The sequence below is a fragment of the Microcaecilia unicolor genome, chromosome 9 (assembly GCF_901765095.1).
Source record: "Microcaecilia unicolor chromosome 9, aMicUni1.1, whole genome shotgun sequence".
Taxonomy (NCBI): Eukaryota; Metazoa; Chordata; class Amphibia; order Gymnophiona; family Siphonopidae; genus Microcaecilia; species Microcaecilia unicolor.
This window is the reverse complement of record NC_044039.1, coordinates 48,941,164-48,961,496: the sequence shown is the minus strand read 5'-3', so window position 1 is coordinate 48,961,496 and position 20,333 is coordinate 48,941,164. Positions and strand designations below refer to the sequence as shown.

Below are 20,333 nucleotides of genomic sequence, written 5' to 3'. Positions count from 1 at the left end.
TCCCTCTAGAGTTTAAGAAAGCAGTCTTCCTATGGTTTATCTGTCAAGCTTTACTCCTTGTTCATTTGTCCTATCACATACCTCCTTTGTTGATTTTGATACTACAGATTGTATTCTCTTGTTACTAAGTAAGCTGCATTGAGCCTGCGATGAGCGGGAAAGCGTGGGGTACAAATGTAATAAATAAATATTATAGGGGAGACAAACTTATGTGAGGGGTGTATGCTATTAAGCTATAATGAACTGAGATGGGTTAGTCTCATCTGTTCCTCATGCATAGCATTGGGAAAGCAGATGTAGTATTTGATGTGCATGGAATACGATTGTTTTACATAGGAGACAGAGGGTGGATGAAAGTGTATAATACACTTTGTATGGATGATATGATTGTGGTTTCAACTTACTGTACTCCAGCTTGAGCTACTGGTTAAGCAGAATTTAGTGTTCAAATTAAAGGCTTTGCGTAGTAGCATTAAAATGTTAAAACCAGTATTGGCATCTCACAGTATACCAATGGGTAGTTCTCATGTGTAGATATATCAAGGGATTGACATGTACTGGGAGGCAATGACGTCTAGCAGTCTCAAACATCTGCTGAGCTGTGACCTGCCAGCTGGCTCTTGGTGAGTGCGACTAGAGTGTCCGCCTTCAGCATGGGGAGAAAGGCTCGCATGTGTGTATATAGCAGGGCTCCAATGAATTCCAGTTGCTGAGCCAGAAGCAGATGGGACTTGGAGTAGTTTAAAATGAACCCTAGTAGCTCCAGCACCCGACTAGTTCTCCAGATGGACTCCCGAGGACTGTCCTTCAACGTACTCTTTACCAGCCAATCATCCAGGTAGGGGAAAATGCATGAATTTCCAATTTGCGTAGCGATGCTGCAACTACCACTAGATGTTTGAAGAAAACAAATCAGAGAGCTGACAAGTCAAAATGGCAACACATGGTGCTGGAAGAGACGTGTGGCCTGGAAGTATCGGGATGTGAGTGTAGGCATCCATTAAGTCCAGAGAGCACAGCCAATCTTTGAGCCTGAATCATTGGGAGCAGGATGCCCAGGGAAATCATTCTGAACTTTTCTTTGACCAAGAATTTGTTTAGGAACCCTAGGTCTAAGATGGATGCATCCCCCAGGACGTACCTGGAATAGAATCCCTGCTCCTCCTCCCCTGGTGGAACGAGTTCGACAGCATGGGCCTTTAGAAGGGCAGAGAGTGCCTCTGCAAGAACCACCCTGTGCTGAGAGCTGAAGGAACATGCTCTCGGAGGGAAATTTAGTGGTCTTTAATGCCCATAAAGACAAACAATTTGAGGAACCTACCAGTCAGAGGTTACAAGAGGTCACTTTTCTTGAAAAAAAAAAAAAAAACTCAAGCCTCCCTCACACTAGTAGGTCATCTAGAATGGTCACTGGTACAGCGGGCTAAGCTCTGTGAGAGCCACTCCAAAAAAAACTGTCCCCTGTTTTGACTGGGGAGCCAGCTGGGCCTTAGGCACACACTATTGACCAGAACGAATGAGCTGGGGCTGAGCCTACTGAGGCTGGTAAGGAGGCATGTTCCCACGCCTCAGAGTAGTAGGGAGCTCTTAGTCTTACCTGAACAGTCTCCTGGATGAGGAGAAGTGCAGAAGGCGTCCGGTCAACGACCTCCTCCACCTTCTCTCCAAAAAGGTTATCTCCCAGTATGTGGCATCCACCAATCTCTGAAGGACCATGAGGTCCAACTTAGAGACACACATCCTTGAGAGTCTGCGCATTGCTATATTCTGGGTAGACATCCTAGATGCCACATCAAAGGTATCATAAGCACCCCTGGCCAAAAACTTACAACACACTGCTTGGCCAACTGCCGGAGTTTCAGCCTGCTCCGATGGGAGAGAGCCCACCAATTAAGACATACTGCGCACCAAGTTCCACAAGTAAAGGCTCATGTAGAGCTCGTAAGACTGTATTTGGGAGATGAGCATAGACGCCTGATACATGTTCCGCCCACAAGAATGAAGCAGTGTCTCTGACTCCTGAGCGCAGATTCCGCCACCAGGGAATGATAAGGCAACTGTGGGATCCAAGATGGCGCCTGAGACGGATGTGCGAGCGGACACCTCCTGAACGCCAAGTGATTCCCTCGAGCATTGGACCTTTCTAACACCCACTATGGGATAAAGAAAGGGGAAATCCCTTGTGCTCACCTCCTTGAGACAGGGAGAATCTTCCACCAAGCGGCAGGGAACATTGGACGCGATAGTGGTGCGCACGCCGGGATCCTCGTTGAGCGCTTCGACGCTTTTGCCGGAGCACAGCTTGGAGGGAGTCTCTTTGAGTCCTCCCCCTTTCACAGCCCCTCCGAGACCTACAGGTGGAAAAGTGGCGTCGGAGGAACAGCCTCATGAGGGATCCGGAGATCGGTCAGCCCCTGGGGCTGTAGTAGGAGGCCCCATCACAACTTCTTCTCCCGCGGAGACATCAGGGCAGTCAGGACTTTGGTCCGGGAGTCTGCTGTTGCAGGAGTCGCCTGCAGGAATTATCGAAGAACGAAATAGAACGGCTGTGGTCACCCTAGAGATGGTATGGGAAGCCATTCAAGGCATGAACGCTACTCTAGAAAGAATTTCCAAGACAACACAAGTGGAACTGTTGGAGATTAAAACGGTGCAGGAGAATTTCAAGATCAAGCTTGAAGCCCAGGACACTAGAATGGAGGCTTTGGACAGTGAGGTACAAACTTTTAAAACATTTACTGCTTTAGTTTCCAAAGAAAGAAATATTCAAAACAGAAAATTTGAACATTTAGAGAACCAGCTTCGTAAGAATAATTTGCGGATACTGAACTTTCCAAAATCTCCATTAATTGCCCCATTGGAGATGTTTAAGAAGTACTTGAAAGAGATTTTACATATCCTGGAGGAAAATATACCACCAATGACTAAAATTCAATATATAACGGGAATTTGTTCGGCTGTGGGGGAAACCCCACAAATGAACTTAAATATTGGAAATAGTTGGCTTCATTGAGCCGAAATGTGATGTTCAAATGTTACATGTCTTTTCTTCTAATAATAAAGATATTTAAAAAAAAAAAAAAAAAAAAAAGAATTTCTCCAGGATTCACTTGAAGTAATAACTGAGAGAACTACTTTGTTAGTGTCCTTCGCATTCGAGCTAGACCGTAATAATGTCTTTAAGTTGTACTTTCGTAACATAAATGAAGAATTCTTAGGCGCAAAAATTCAAATGTTTCCTGACTTGTCCAGGGATACCCAAAAAAGGAGGAAGGCGTTTCTAACTTTGAAGCCTAGGCTGATTAGTATTGGAGGCTCCTTCCTCCTTAAATATCCCTGTAGTTGTGTAGTACGAGTTAATTCTCAGAATTATGTTTTCTTTGAGCCTGAGAAGCTTCAGGAATTTATTATTGGTAAAGAGTAGAGATTCATGCCTTGAATTAAAAGCTGAGATCGGCTGCGCTCCTAAAGAATTCTTCCGTCTTTGTTTATTAGTTTAAATAATTCTTCAAATAATATTTCTTTGAACTTGGATCCAGTGTTGTGGTCTAATAATTTAGGGAAAAAGGAGGAGTAAATATGTTTCTTTTTTCAATTTCCTGAGTGATGTAATATTGAATTCTCTCCCTTTTCCGTATTTCTGATTTTATGTATGTGCATAAATGATAATGTAAAATGATAAAAAATAAAATAAAGAAAAGATAAGGCAACTGTGTCCTATCAAACCCGGGGAACTCTGGATCTGACACATAATACCTATCTTCAGGGACCGAGAGGTAACTCCCAGTTCTTCACTTGATTGTCTCGCAAGATCTTGTGAAGCAGGACTGTCACAGCCTCCGCAGGAGAATTGTAGTCCAGGACCTCAAATATCTCGGCCCTGTGGACAAGTTGCTGTGGGTTTAGTTTAGTGTGGGGGGTTAAAAGATGTTGTTTAAAGCGAATGCTACATACCTGTAGAAGGTATTCTACGAGGACAGCAGGTTGATTGTTCTCACTGATGGGTGACGTCCACGGCAGCCCCTCCAATCGGAAACTTCACTAGCAAAGTCCTTTGCTAGTCCTCGCGCGCCCATGTGCGGCCGTCTTCCCGCCCGAACCGGCTCGTGTTCGTCAGTCCCATATGTAGCAACACAAAACAAGGGAAGACACAATTCCAAAGGGGAGGTGGGCGAGTTTGTGAGTACAATCAGCCTGCTGTCCTCGGAGAATACCTTCTACAGGTATGTAGCATTCGCTTTCTCCGAGCACAAGCAGGCTGCTTGTTCTCACTGATGGGATATCCCTAGCCCCCAGGCTCACTCAAAACAACAAACATGGTCAATTGGGCCTCGCAACGGCGAGGACATAACTGAGATTGACCTAACAATTTTTCCAACTAACTGAGAGTGTAGCCTGGAACAGAATAAAACATGGGCCTAGGGGGGTGGAGTTGGATCCTAAACCCCGAACAGATTCTGAAGCACTGACTGCCCGAACTGACTGTCGCAGGCAGTAATGAGATGTGAATGTGTGGACAGATGACCACGTCACAGCTTTGCAAATCTCTTCAATAGTGGCTGACTTCAAGTGGGCTACCGACGCTGCCATGGCTCTAACATTATGAGCCGTGACATGACCCTCAAGAGCCAGCCCAGCCTGGGCGTAAGTGAAGGAAATGCAATCTGCTAGCCAATTGGATATGGTGCGTTTCCCCACAGCCACTCCCCTCCTGTTGGGATCAAAAGAAACAAACAATTGGGCGGACTGTCTGTTGGGCTGTGTCCGCTCCAGATAGAAGGCCAATGCTCTCTTGCAGTCCAATGTGTGCAGCTGACGTTCAGCAGGGCAGGAATGAGGACGGGGAAAGAATGTTGGCAAGACAATTGACTGGTTCAGATGGAACTCCGACACAACCTTTGGCAAGAACTTAGGGTGAGTGCGGAGGACTACTCTGTTATGATGAAATTTGGTGTAAGGGGCCTGGGCTACCAGGGCCTGAAGCTCACTGACTCTACGAGCTGAAGTAACTGCCACCAAGAAAATGACCTTCCAGGTCAAGTACTTCAGATGGCAGGAGTTCAGTGGCTCAAAAGGAGGTTTCATCAGCTGGGTGAGAATGACATTGAGATCCCATGACACTGTAGGAGGTTTGACGGGGGGCTTGGACAAAAGCAAACCTCTCATGAAGCGAACAACTAAAGGCTGTCCTGAGATCGGCTTACCTTCCACACGGTAATGGTATGCACTGATTGCGCTAAGGTGAACCCTTACAGAGTTGGTCTTGAGACCAGACTCAGACAAGTGCAGAAGGTATTCAAGCAGGGTCTGTGTAGGACAAGAGCAAGGATCTAGGGCCTTGCTGTCACACCAGACGGCAAACCTCCTCCATAGAAAGAAGTAACTCCTCTTAGAGGAATCTTTCCTGGAAGCAAGCAAGATGCGGGAGACACCCTCTGACAGACCCAAAGAGGCAAAGTCTACGCTCTCAACATCCAGGCCATGAGAGCCAGAGACTGGAGGTTGGGATGCAGAAGCGCCCCTTCGTCCTGTGTGATGAGGGTCGGAAAACACTCCAATCTCCACGGTTCTTCGGAGGACAACTCCAGAAGAAGAGGGAACCAGATCTGACGCGGCCAAAAAGGAGCAATCAGAATCATGGTGCCTCGGTCTTGCTTGAGTTTCAACAAAGTCTTCCCCACCAGAGGTATGGGAGGATAAGCATACAGCAGACCTTCCCCCCAGTCCAGGAGGAAGGCATCCGGTGCCAGTATGCCGTTGGCCTGAAGCCTGGAACAGAACTGAGGGACCTTGTGGTTGGCACGAGATGCAAATAGATCTACCAAGGGGGTGCCCCACACCTGGAAGATCTGTCGCACTACTCCGGAGTTGAGCGACCACTCGTGATGTTGCATAATCCTGCTCAGTCTGTCGGCCAGACTGTTGTTTACGCCTGCCAGATATGTGGCTTGGAGCACCATGCCCTGACGGCGAGCCCAAAGCCACATGCTGACGGCTTCCTGACACAGGGGGCGAGATCCGGTGCCCCCCTGCTTGTTGATGTAATACATGGCAACCTGGTTGTCTGTCTGAATTTGGATAATTTGGTGGGACAGCCGATCTCTGAAAGCCTTTAGAGCGTTCCAGACCACTCGTAACTCCAGGAGATTGATCTGCAGATCGCGTTCCTGGAGGGACCAGCTTCCCTGGGTGTGAAGCCCATCGACATGAGCTCCCCACCCCAGGAGAGACGCATCCGTAGTCAGCACTTTTTGTGGCTGAGGAATTTGGAAAGGACGTCCCAGAGTCAAATTGGACCAAATCGTCCACCAATACAGGGATTTGAGAAAACTCGTGGACAGGTGGATCACGTCTTCTAGATCCCCAGCAGCCTGAAACCACTGGGAAGCTAGGGTCCATTGAGCAGATCTCATGTGAAGGCGGGCCATGGGAGTCACATGAACTGTGGAGGCCATGTGGCCCAGCAACCTCAACATCTGCCGAGCTGTGATCTGCTGGGACGCTCGCACCCGCGAGACGAGGGACAACAAGTTGTTGGCTCTCGCCTCTGGAAGATAGGCACGAGCCGTCCGAGAATCCAGCAGAGCTCCTATGAATTCGAGTCTCTGTACTGGGAGAAGATGGGACTTTGGATAATTTATCACAAACCCGAGTAGCTCCAGGAGGCGAATAGTCATCTGCATGGACTGTAGAGCTCCTGCCTCGGATGTGTTCTTCACCAGCCAATCGTCGAGATAGGGGAACACTTGTACCCCCAGCCTGCGAAGTGTCGCTGCTACTACAGCCAAGCACTTCGTGAACACTCTGGGCGCAGAGGCGAGCCCAAAGGGTAGCACACAGTACTGGAAGTGAAGTGTGCCCAGCTGAAATCGCAGATACTATCTGAGCTGGCAGTATCGGGATGTGCGTGTAGGCGTCCTTCAATTCCAGAGAGCATAGCCAATCGTTTTCCTGAATCATGGGGAGAAGGGTGCCCAGGGAAAGCATCCTGAACTTTTCCTTGACCAGATATTTGTTCAGGGCCCTTAGGTCTAGGATGGGACGCATCCCCCCTGTTTTCTTTTCCACAAGGAAGTACCTGGAATAGAATCCCAGCCCTTCTTGCCCGGATGGCACGGGCTCGACCGCATTGGCGCTGAGAAGGGCGGAGAGTTCCTCTGCAAGTACCTGCTTGTGCTGGAAGCTGTAAGACTGAGCTCCCGGTGGACAATTTGGAGGTTTTGAGACCAAATTGAGGGTGTATCCTTGCCGGACTATTTGAAGAACCCACTGATCGGAGGTTATGAGAGGCCACCTTTGGTGAAAAATTTTCAACCTCCCTCCGACCGGTAGATCGCCCGGCACTGACACTTGGATGGCGGCTATGCTATGCTGGAGCCAGTCAAAAGCTCGTCCCTTGCTTTTGCTGGGGAGCCGAGGGGCCTTGCTGAGGTGCACGCTGCTGACGAGAGCGAGCGCGCTGGGGCTTAGCCTGGGCCGCAGGCTGTCGAGAAGGAGGATTGTACCTACGCTTACCAGAAGAGTAGGGAACAGTCTTCCTTCCCCCATAAAAACGTCTACCTGTGGAGGTAGAAGCTGAAGGCTGCCGGCGGGAGAACTTGTCGAAAGCGGTATCCCGCTGGTGGAGCTGCTCTACCACCTGTTCGACCTTCTCTCCAAAAATATTATCCGCACGGCAAGGCGAGTCCGCAATCCGCTGCTGGATCCTATTCTCCAGGTCGGAGGCACGCAGCCATGAGAGTCTGCGAATCACCACACCTTGAGCAGCGGCCCTGGACGCAACATCAAAGGTGTCATACACCCCTTTGGCCAGGAATTTTCTGCACGCCTTCAGCTGCCTGACCACCTCCTGAAATGGCTTGGCTTGCTCGGGGGGAGCTTGTCCACCAAGCCCGCCAACTGCCGCACATTGTTCCGCATGCGTATGCTCGTGTAGAGCTGGTAAGACTGGATTTTGGCCACGAGCATAGAAGAATGGTAGGCCTTCTTCCCAAAGGAGTCTAAGGTTCTAGAGTCCTTGCCCGGGGGTGCCAAAGCATGCTCCCTAGAACTCTTAGCCTTCTTTAGGGCCAAATCCACAACTGCAGAGTCGTGAGGCAACTGAGTGCGCATCAGCTCTGGGTCCCCATGGATCCGGTACTGGGACTTGATCTTCTTGGGAATGTGGGGATTACTTAGTGGCTTGGTCCAGTTCGCCAGCAATGTCTTTTTTAGGACATGATGCATGGGTACTGTGGACGCTTCCTTAGGTGGAGAAGGATAGTCCAGGAGCTCAAACATTTCAGCCCTGGGCTCGTCCTCCACAACCACCGGGAAGGGGACGGCCGTAGACATCTCCCGGACAAAGGCCGCAAAAGACAGACTCTCGGGAGGAGAAAGCTGCCTTTCAAGGGAGGGAGTGGGATCAGAAGGAAGACCATCAGACTCCTCGTCAGAGAAATATCTGATGTCCTCCTCCCACGAGGCCTCACCATCGGTATATCAGACACAAGTTCACAGACCTGTGTCTGAAGCCGTGCCCGGCTCGACTCCGTGGAACCACGGCCATGGTGTGGGCGTCGAGAGGTAGACTCCCTCGCCCGCACCGGCGAAGCTTCCTCCGCCGACGTCGTCGGGCAGCCTTCCTGGGAGGCGACCGGAGTCGGTACTGCAAGCGGCACCGATGTCGGAGACCTCACCCCGGGCAAGGGGCCAGCCGGCACCTCGCTCGACGGTACCGGAGGCGCAAGCACGCCCGGTACCGGAGGAGAAGGGCGCAACAGCTCTCCCAGGATCTCTGGGAGAACGGCCCGGAGACTCTCGTGCAGGGCGGCTTTGGAGAAAGACATGGAAGCCGATGCAGGAGTCGATGTCAGAGTCTGTTCCGGGCGTGGAGGCTGTTCCGGGCTGTCCAAGGTGGAGCGCATCGACACCTCCTGAACAGAGGGTGAGCGGTCCTCCCGGTGCCGATGCCTACTGGGTGCCGACTCCCTCGGCGACCCAGAGCTCTCAGTACCGACGCGGGAAGGAGACCGGTGTCGATGCTTCTTTGACTTTTTCAAACGAAGCATGTCACCAGAGCTTCCCGGTACCGACGAGGACGTAGAATCCAGCCGTCGCTTCCTCGGGGCTGAGGCCGAAGAAGGTCGGTCTCGAGGGGGCTGTACCGCAGGAGCCCTCAGGGTAGGGGGAGACCCACCCGAAGGCTCACCGCCACCAGCAGGGGAATGGACAGCCCTCATCTGCACTCCAGTCGAAGCACCACCGTCCGACGACATCAGCACTAGTGGAGGTCCCGGTACCGCCGACGCAGCCTTCCGATGTCTCGGCCCCGATGCAGAGGGTCGATGCACTCGCGGCCGAGGACGGAGGTCTTGACGCTGTCGACGCACTCGATACTCCCGGTGTCGATGCCGACAAAGAGCCCGAGAACAACACGTTCCACTGGGCCAATCTCACTACCTGAGTCCTTTTCTGTAAAAGGGCGCAAAGACTACAGGCCTGCGGGCGGTGCCCAGCCCCCAGACACTGAAGACACGACGCGTGCCTGTCAGTGAGCGAGATTACTCGGGCGCACTGGGTGCACTTCTTGAAGCCGCTGGGAGACTTCGATGACATGGGTGGAAAAATCACGCCGGCAAAATCTAAACTCGTAATTGCGGTAAGGCACCAAAAAGAGGGGGAGAAAAAATTCGACCCGAGGCCTCAAAAGGGCCTACCCCGAAAACGAAAGAAAACTTAACGGGGCAAAAACTGGAAATACAGGACGGGGAAAAAGACCGAAAAGGCCTTCTTCCGAAATCCTTTTTTTTTCTCTCTAGCGAAAAGCCAAAAAAGACGCGCGAGGTCAACTTAAGGGGCGCGAACGGCGTAAACACGACCGTACCGAGCGCGGACAAAAGAAGACTGACGAACACAAGCCGGTTCGGGCGGGAAGATGGCCGCGCATGCGCAGTGCGCATGGGCGCGCGAGGACTAGCAAAGGACTTTGCTAGTGAAGTTTCCGATTGGAGGGGCTGCCGTCGACGTCACCCATCAGTGAGAACAAGCAGCCTGCTTGTCCTCGGAGAAAGATATTGACGGCTGATGAGATATTTTTTTAAAATATTTTCATTAATTTTTAACCATTATACAGAACATTGTCCAATAGCAGTAACTATCTCGGCCCTGGGCTCATCCATCTCCAACTGAATTGAAATGGCAGCCACCATTTCCCTGGCAAAAGTAGGAAAGGAAAGGCTCTCAGGTGGAGACTTCCTCTTTCTTTTGGAGGGGAGGGGTTAGATGGGAATCATAGGACTCCTCCAAGTAATACCTAGGGTCCTCACCAGATGTCTACGAGTATTCTCCTCGATGTCAGCAAAAAAAAATAAAAAAAAAAAACTCCTCCTTATGGAAGGGTTTTGATTGAGCCTGCCTCAAGAAAGAGGTACCATGTCCTTGTCTGGACGGACATTGAGATGTAGGCTCCACCCTAAACTCCGACAAAGCTTCCTCCATCGACGTCAAGGGGGCGTCAGCACAGGCAACTGTCTACACCAGAACTGCACACGGTATTGGCATTGAGACCTCACCACAGGCTCAGGGCCTTGTGGGGCAGCAAGATGAAGAATGGCTAGTGCAAGCACCTCAGATGCCGATGCATTCTGTTGGATAAGCCCTGCCAGGTGCACAAAGAGCATGGCCTGGATGTACCCATTGAAGGCAGACATCAAGAAAGCTGGGGCTTCGGTTCAGAGGCAGCCTGCTGAACTGCCAGGGTCGGTGTGGGCGCCTTGTCCTGGCTGTATGGATACCCCCATGTCAGCACCTTCTCAATGAAGGGAGAGCACGCCTCCCGGTGGCGACGCTTCTCGGGGACCAGAACCCTCTGTGTCCTGGGCTCCTGGCACCATGCATAGAGGGGGATTGTGCTTCTTGGCCTTCACCTGATCATCAATACTCCTTCTGTCAACGAGGGACGACGTTGAATCCCCACGTCCTCAATGTCAGGTCTGATGCTGACCAGTCCCGCGGGTCCTGCTCAGCAACTGGTGTTGAGGCAGGTATTCAATGTACACCCACTCCCAGTGTCAGACATGGATCTCACAGCCATGGGGACCAATGCACCTGATGCCAGTGCAAGTACAGACGCAAAAGTCAATGCCAATGCTTTGGAATGGTTTCCAAAAATTCTCTTTTTGAACCTCTAGACAGCCGAGTTCTTTTCTGAATATGCAAGCAAAGAAGACAGTGGAAAGGGAATGTTCAGGCCCTAAACATTGAAGACACCAAGAATGGGTGTCTGTTCCAAAGAACGTGGCAACATTCTATGCTACCAATCCCAGGGTAAGCAGTTGCTTCCCCATGTCTGTCTTAATAGCAGACTATGGACTTTTCCTCCAGGAACTTGTCCAAACCTTTTTTAAAGTCAGATACGCTAACCACTGTTATCAATGTTACCACATCCTCTGGCAAAGAGTTCCCGAACTTAACTATTCAAGTGAAAAAATATTTACTCCTATTTGTTTTAAAAGTATCTTCATGTAGCTTCATTGAGTGTCCCCTAGTCAGTGTGTCAATACTTGTGTACTTTTTGAAAGAGTAAAAAATTGATTTACTTCTACTCATTCTACACCACTCAGGATTTTGTAGACCTCAATCATATCTCCCCTCATCCGTCTCTTTTCCAAGCTGAAGAGCCCTAACCTCTTTAGCCTTACCTCATACGAGAGGATTTCCACCCCCTTTATCGTTTTAATCACTCTTCTTTAAGCCTTTTCTAATTCCACTATATCTTTGAGATATGGTGACCATAATTGAATGCAACACTCAAGGTGCGGTCACACCATGGAGTGATACAGAAGCATTATAGTATTTTTGGTCTTAATCACCATCCCTTTCCTAATAATTCCTAGCATCCTGTTTGCTTTTTTTGGCCGCCGCCACGCACTGAGTAGAAGGTTCCAGCGTATTATGTACACCACCACTTAGATCTTTTTCTTGGTTGCTGACTCCCAAGGTTGACCCTAGCATCAGGTAACTATGATTCGGATTATTCTTTCCAATGTGCATTACCTTGCATTTCTCCACATTAAAATTTCATCTGCCATTTGGATGCCCAGTCTTCCAATTTCCTAAGGTCTTCCTGCAATATTTCACAGTCCACACATGTTTGAACAACCTTGAATAATTTTGTGTCATCTAAAAATTTAATCACCTCACTCGTTGCTCCGATTTCCATATAATTTATAAATATGATCAATAGCACTGTCCAATTGCACCGAGCTTGAAGTCACTGGGAACCTTCGATCACATTAGGGAAGACTGCCATGGCCAAATCAAATAACTTGCTAATGACTTCAAAAAGGGGCAAAACACCAGAAAAAAAAAAAAAAAAAAGACAAGGAAAGACTCCTCACCGTACCTAAGAGGGCCTACAGAGTGAAGGAAAAAGAAAAACAAAACAAAGAGGTCAAGGAAGCTTTAAAAATCCCAACAAAACCCAAAATAAAACATGGAAAAAATCCTACAAAGAAGGCACTGAAAATGCTAAAAAAAAAATTATATATATTAAAAAAAAAAAAAAGTGTCTCACATACCAGACGCTGTGAGGAGAAGACAGTTCTCTCCTCAAGGAAGATGGAGACTGCTGGTCCCGTACTCTCATGATGGGCAAGAAGGCCTCGCACTTGAACTTATATCCTATATAATAATTTGCACCATGAACGTTCCATGAAGCTGCCTGGGCCCATGCCTCCATTCTGATTGGCTGTGCCTGAAGCCTTGGATGATGTCATCCAGAGAGCCCAAGCAACAGTAGTGCGGGCCCAGGCAGCTTCATCGAACGTTCGTGGAAAATAAAAGCTAAGAAAAAGAAAGGACAAAAACAACAGAGACTGCCGCCCTCCCGAACCTGCCACGCTCACCGAACGCCCTCCCGATCCACCCGACACAACAGACAAGATAAGGGGAGGGGGGGGGGGGGACACACATTAAAGAAAGCGACAGAAGCAACTTAACTCCTGCTGCCATGACACAGGCACCTGACAGGCAGCTCTGAACAGAAAAAGAAAAGGATGATTTGAATCCTACTCCGAAGCCTCTGATGCGCCTCCCCCCCCCCCCATCAAACACCCCCCTCGGCACATCAACCCCCTCGCCACCCGCAGCTGCCACTGGTAACGCTGTCTGGCCGCTGCTGCTTCTCCTGTTGAGCAGCAGCGGCCGCTACAAAAAGAAAAAAAAAAACAACCAAATGTTTTTAAACCCAGGCCAAATCATTCACAAATGCCCGAGTCTTAAAACACAAGTCTCTGCATCTGCTCCCCCTCTCGCCTCCACGTCACTGCCCCTGGAGTAAGACCCCGGAGGAGCGCAGTGAAGTGAGAGGAGTAGCGGCTGCAGAGACTGCATTTTAAGACTCAGGCATGTGCGAATGATTTGGCCTGGGTTTAAAAACATTTATTGCTTTTTTCCTTTTTGTAGTGGCCGCTACTGCTCAACAGGAGAAGCAGCAGCGGCCGGACAGCGTTACCACTGTCAGCTGCGGGTGGCAAGGGGGTTTCATGCGCCGGGGGGGGGGGGGGGGGTGTCGCTGGACATGGGTAGCTGGAGCGAGGGAGGGAGTCCTGAGACCAGAAAGGTGGGGGTGGGGAGGGGGGCTCACACTCACTGTCTCTCACACACTCCCTTGTCTATCACACTCTATCTCTCTGTCACACACACACACACACACACAGACACTCTTGTCTCTCTCTCTGACACACACACTCCATCTCAAACATACACACTCCGAGGAAAACCTTGCTAGCGCCCGTTTCATGTGTGTCAGAAACGGGCCTTTTTTACTAGTACGTTATTAAAGCGCTCCGCACCAGGCGACATGGATAATATCACCCACATGTGAGAATATGGCCTGCTTGTCCTCATAGTATAGCCTGTTTCTCTTCCCTTCCCCCGTCCCTTCTCCTTCCATATCCACCATTTCCTCTTTCTTATTGATTGCTGTATTTCCTTTCAACTGCCCCAGTTGTTATACAGAAGGCTAATATAGCAAGAACTACAATAAACCAAATACTGTATACACGGTTAGGGTTACTTGCCCATATTAAACCTGCTTGAGGACTTCCAGGCAGGAGAAATTAGATCTTAGTTCTCGTCTGCTAATTCTTTCCTTTAGCCCTCCCTAGACCGCCCAGATGCTTGGGTTATACACGCCTATCAGCAGATGACTAAGAATATAGAATTCAGAGAATCCTATGTCTGCCTTGCAGAGTCCTCAGGCAGTCAATATTTCCATACTAAAACAAGATGAAAGACCACTCACCTGCTTAACCATTTAAGCATTTCTCAAACTATGTAAATTCACTTACTAACGATATGCCCCCCCACCAAAAAAGAGGATACATACACAGACAAAACCTCAAAGAATATGAATCTCTCCACAAAAAACTGCCTTCACGAGGAAGTGACGTCATCTCACTGAATGGCAGACTAGCTCTCGAGCTCCCGCTCCCCGAACCTCTAAAAAGCAATTATCAGCGGTTCCCAGTTCCGTAGCGGGCTGGAAAAACGTGAGAAGTGATCACTATAGCGCCAGCAATTATGAGTAAATCCGCTGCAGCGCGAAACAAAGAAGCGGAGCGGCCATCGGGAGGAGGGCCTAGCAGGGCGTCCAAGCGCCACGAGTCCGCAGTGTGGGAGTCTCCATCTGACTCGGATTCGGCACTATCTTTGGCTGAATCGCGGCAGCCCCCAACAAGAAAAGGTGTTTCCACCGAGCTCCGTCAGCTTCTGTCCAAAATACAGGATATCATCAAGGGATTGAAGGATGAGATCCTCGATCGCATGGAAGCGCTGAGCACGGATTTGCGTGAGTTGGGGGGCAGGGTAGAGGACGTTGAGATGAGAATGGATGAACATGCAGAAACCCTGAGCACTCATGAGATCCACTTTCGAGATTTGGCAAAGAAAAACGCTGAACTGGAATACAAACTCGACGATTTAGAAAATGGAAGCAGGAGGAACAACCTAAGGTTCAGAGGGGTGCCTGAGGGCAGTGAGACTGAAGATGTTCCGCAGATCGTGAGAACCATGTGCGCGGGGCTGTTGGGCCCAGTGGATGGAGCGGTGGAGATTGTTTTGGACAGGGCACATAGAGCGCTTGGTAAGAAGCAGGGCAATAGAGTGCGGGACATCATCACAAGATTTCACAAATATGAGGTGAGAGAGAAGATACTTGCTCTAGCGCGGAACTTTGAATACGGTGGTGCTAAAATATCAGTTTACCAGGATCTTTCGCAATTCACCTTACAACAGCGACGCCTGATGAAGCCGGCTCTGGACATACTAACGAAAGAGCATATCCCTTACAGATGGGGTTTCCCATTTTCGCTGTTGTATACGCTGCACAGAACCAAGCACAGAGTTCAGTCGTTGAAAGAAGCATGGGGGACTCTCTATGAAGCGGGACTGGCCTCAACAAATGCGCTGCAAGGGGCATTGGCGCAAGCCACAAAGGCAAAGCTACAACGATGGAAGCGGGTCCCTGAGTCTGCCAATCGGCGCAACCTGAAAAAACGTGCAGGGGCAGAGGAGACCTGAACTACCCTGAGGAAGGTTTGATGAAGCTGTTAATCCAGCTGGCAAGCTTGAGTTGAGGGTTCGCGAACTTTTGAACAGTGTTATGGGGGCTGAAGTTCTACCTGGGGAGACTTGTACCTGCTCTGTTGTGAGGGGCAATGCCCTGTTTGGAGCCTGAGTTCTGGGGTACGATTAGGTATAAGTACAGGGTCTGTAAGAGGTTCTGAAGAGTGAGTGGTGGGGGGGGGGGGAAGGAGTAGAGGGTGGAGGGAGGGAGGGGATTGAGTGAATGGGCGAGGTTTGATTGTATTATGTTGTGGTGGGGATTTTGGTAAGGGACTGGGGAGTTCTGGGTTGGATGATGGGGGCAGGGTTGGGGGGGGGGGGTCGGGGGGTGTAATGGGTTGGGCTGTCAGGGGTTGATGGGTTGCTTTCTCCATTCCGGGGATATGTGTCTTCTGATTGGTGTTTCTGTGGGGGGGGGGGGGGCAGCTGGGTCTGATCTAACGCTTGAAATAGGTGGTTTGCCCCTAAGATGGGAGCTGGATCTCCTTGCAAGAATGGTGGGGGGCCTTGTTACTTAATATACATGAGTGTTGACAAAGATCATGTCTTACAATGTTAGGGGCCTGAACATGCCTCAGAAAAGGCAAACATTTTCTAAGGAGCTGCTGCATCTAAAGCCACAAATAGTTTTGTTACAGGAAACGCACCTTCGCTGTAAACATGAGAAACTCCTCTCCCACCCCAGTTACCCGCATATTCTTTTTGCTTCCTCGACTGAAGGTTCAAAGAGGGGGGCGGTGATGCTACATGCATCGGTGGCGGCGCAGATAATGCATATTAAACGAGATCCCGGGGGAAGGTTTTTGTTTGTGTACATAGTGCTAGATCAAGTAGACCTTACTCTGGCTTCTGTGTATGCCCCGAACGAGCAACAAGGCCCCTTTTTTACTAAAGTGAAAAACACTCTTGCCACTTTGTACAGGGTTTCCTGATTTTGGGTGGCGATTTTAACGCCTTAATGGACCCAGCATTGGATAGGTCTGGAGCTACTCGTCCTGGGGAAAATAGGGAGTCAACAGCATTGGGAGCACTGGCATACTCCTTGGGGGTGCAGGATGTGTGGAGGGGGGGCCATGGGGGGGAGCAGGACTATACATGTTGTTCTTCTGTTCACGATTCCTACTCCTGTATCGATTGCATCTTTCTGGATATTGGGCTGGTTGAGAGGGGTCCAACAGCAGGGATAGGTAGTATGACCTTATCTGATCATGCTCTGGTCTGGGTAACTCTGTCATCTATTAGGGCTGAGATTAAGGAGAAAAAGTGGACGCTCAATACTCCAGGAGGAAGAGGTGGTGGAGGGTTGTAGGAAAGTATTGAAGGAATATTTGGAGCTTAACATGGAATCAGGGCCTCCCCTTAGTGTGGTATGGGATGCCATGAAGGCAGTTACGAGAGTTTACTTTTTACAACTCGCAAGCGAGAGCATGAAAATCCGCAGAGCCCAAGTGGCAAGGTGTTTAGTGAACATTCAGCGCTTGGAGGCACAACATAAGGCGGGGAGGTCACTAGCTGTACTTGAAGAGCTAAGGGGCGAGAGATTGAAGCTGGACTCCATTTATTCTGAGCAGTTAAGCTTAATACAATCGAGAATTAAAAGTAGCAATTATGAATTCACCAATAGAAATCAAACAAAATAAAACATGGAAAAGAAAATAAGATGATACCTTTTTTATTGGACATAACTTAATACATTTCTTGATTAGCTTTCGAAGGTTGCCCTTCTTCCTCAGATCGGAAATAAGCAAATGTGCTAGCTGACAGTGTATATAAGTGAAAACATTCAAGCATTACTATGACAGTCTGACAGGGTGGGAGGAGGGGGGTGGGTAGGAAGTATGCATGGGGACATCAAAGCATATCATTGATATTCTAACAGGATGGGTGTGGATAGGTGAGGGGAGGGTGATCAACAGAGACATACAGCTTTATGGTTTATAATGGTTTATTTTGTTTGATTTCTATTGATAACCTTAAGAGTGGACTAACACGGCTACCACACTCCTCTACTTAAGATGAATTCACCAATAAAGCAGGCGTAGGCTTGCTATGAAATTGCACAGGCAAAAAATAGATCATACGGTAACCCAGGTGAGGGACAGTACGGGTGGTATGCTCATCACATCAGAAAACATACCGTGTTTCAGGGCCGCCGAGAGCCAGAGCCGGGCACGGGACAAGGCCGCCGCCCCCAGGCCCCCCCACCCCCACAAGGTGAAAGGAGGCGTTTAAGGTTAGTTCCGGGAGCGACGGAGGATGGGTGGAGGGGCCCGGCGACCTCGGGTGGGGGGCGACCTTGTCCAGCTCTAGGTGGCCCTGTTTTCTAACAAAAATTTGCTAGGTCTTACTTTCGGGGGAGGCCTTATATCTACCAATTCAGGAAAACCTCTACTAGGTCTTATTTTCGGGGGATGTCTTACTTTCGGGAAAACAGGGTACGTAGGAGGTTCGGTGAATAATACCAAGCCCTGTATGCACAGGAAGAAAATCCTTCCCCTGAGTCTATTGCCGAGTACTTGGCAGAGAGTGACCTCTCTTCCCTGACCTATCAGCAACGGGCAGAATTGGATAAGCCGGTCACTCCAGTGGAGATACAAAAGGCCATTCAGCATCTGCCTTCAAGTAAATCTCCGGGGTTGGATGGCTTTCCCAATGAATTTTACAAGAAGTTTGCTATGGAGCTGGCACCTCTGTTGGCGGACCTGTTTAACCAGATTGGGAGGGGAGAGGCCTTGCCCCCCACTATGCTAGAAGCATGGATTGCTATTCTACCCCAGCCAGACAAGGACCACACGGAGTGTGGATCTTACCGCCCAATATCAGTTCTAAATGCCGATGTAAAAATATTAGCTAAAGTGCTGTCTAATCGACTGGCACCGTTGCTTCCGGCGATTATTCATCCTGACCAAGTAGGCTTCGTGCCTTACAGAAAGGCTATGGACAATACTCAGAGGGTAGTTGACCTAATGCATCTGGTGGGGAGAGTAAGGAGGCCCATGTGTTTTCTCAGCCTAGACACTGAAAAGGTCTTTGATAGGGTCCAGTGGCCATATATGTATAAAGTGTTGGAGGCATTTGGGATAGGCCCTCAAGTTTCGTAGCTGGATCCAATCTATTTATGAGTCACCTAAGGCATGTGTAAGAGTTAACGGGGCAAATTCAGCTATGAATTTGTACAGAGGAACTTGCCAGGGCTGCCCACTATCCCCGTTGCTATTTGCTATGGCTGTGGAGCCTTTTGCTTCTACAGTGCGGGCAGACCCAAACATCACCGGAGTTACTATAGCGGGGAGAGAACATAAAATGGCACTTTTTGCAGACAATGTGCTCTTGTTTGTTACCCGTCCCCTGGTTTCATTCCCCAGCCTGCTGGATGCGATTAGCAAGTACTCGGCAGTGTCTGGCTTTAAGGTAAACATGACAAAATCTGAGGCCTTGACTATATCTCTCCCTGATGAGCTGGTACAGTCATTGAAATCCTCCTTTGTTTTCAGATGGGCACCTCAGCAGCTTAGGTACTTGGGTGTAAACTTGACAGCTAACTTAGGAGCCCTTTTTAAAGCAAACTATAAGGGGCTAGCACAGGCTATCTCGGCGGACCTGGATGGATGAGGTGATCTGGGGCTTTCATGGTTTGGCAGAATAGCTGCTGTTAAAATGAATGTTTTGCCCCGGTTGCTCTATTTATTCCAGGTTCTCCCGCTTCGAATGCCTAAAATATACCTCTTAACCTTGCAGGATCATATTGTGCAATTTATTTGGGCAGGGAAACGTCCGCGCTTGTCGTGTTCGTATCTGTACCAGTCTAGGAGGCGGGGAAGTCTGGGGGTCCCCAATTTGAGCTAGTAGTATAGAGCAGCCCAAGCATGTGCAGCCATTGGATGGTTTCAGGAATACCCCGACAGACAGTGGGTGAATTTGGAACAATACTCTATAGGCCAGAGACCTCTGGAAGCAGTGATGTGGCTTCCTAGCCAGTTTCGGTCACTTGGGGAGGAACTCTGCCCTTCTATCCTTGTAACTCTGCATTACTGGGATAGTTTATTTCCTAATAGGAAGTGCGTGTTGTCGCGCTTATCCCCTATAGCTTTTAATCCACTATTTTACCCTGGGACTGAGAAGGGGGTATTTAAGAGGTGGCATGAGGAAGGTTTAATTAAGAAGGTGGAATCAAATGTTCGAAGGAGACGCTTTCTTACCTTTCAGTGCTGTGGTGGGGACCTTCCCAAAGTTGAAGGGTGATGATTTTGCATATCGCCAATTGTCACATTTTCTTAACACACGAGCTGTCTGAGAGGTGGTAACCAGGGAAAAAAACATTTTGGAGGAAATTTGTGAGGGGTCCGCCACAACTAGTGGTTTAATATAGCGTTTATATAGTATCATTAACTTACGGGAGCCTAGCTACACTCTTCATAGGAAGAGTTGGCAGAGGGAGCTGGGTATAAATATGGTGGAGGCGGAGTGGGAGAGGTTGGAGCGAGCTACGGTGAAGGTGTCTCCACATGTACTCTTTAGGGAGAATGCGGTGAAGGTGATGTTCCGTTGGTACTTGACGCCTGAGCGCCTTCAGCGCATATACCCCGCATCGTCGGGTGTGTGCTGGAGGGGCTGTGGGGTTAAGGGCACAATGGGACATGTCTGGTGGACCTGTATGAAAATACGGGCCTATTGGAAATCAGTACATAGTAGGTTGCAAAAGTGGATGGGATGTGAGGTTCCGT

At 49.4% G+C, this 20,333-nt stretch overlaps 1 protein-coding gene across 4 annotated transcripts in view; it reads right to left on the bottom strand.

Moving 5' to 3' along the window:
- The window catches only part of FKBP4 (FKBP prolyl isomerase 4), a 159,853-nt gene that overhangs the window by 6,018 nt on the left and 133,502 nt on the right, over window positions 1-20,333 (bottom strand). The gene's annotated exons all lie outside the window — the stretch shown is intronic.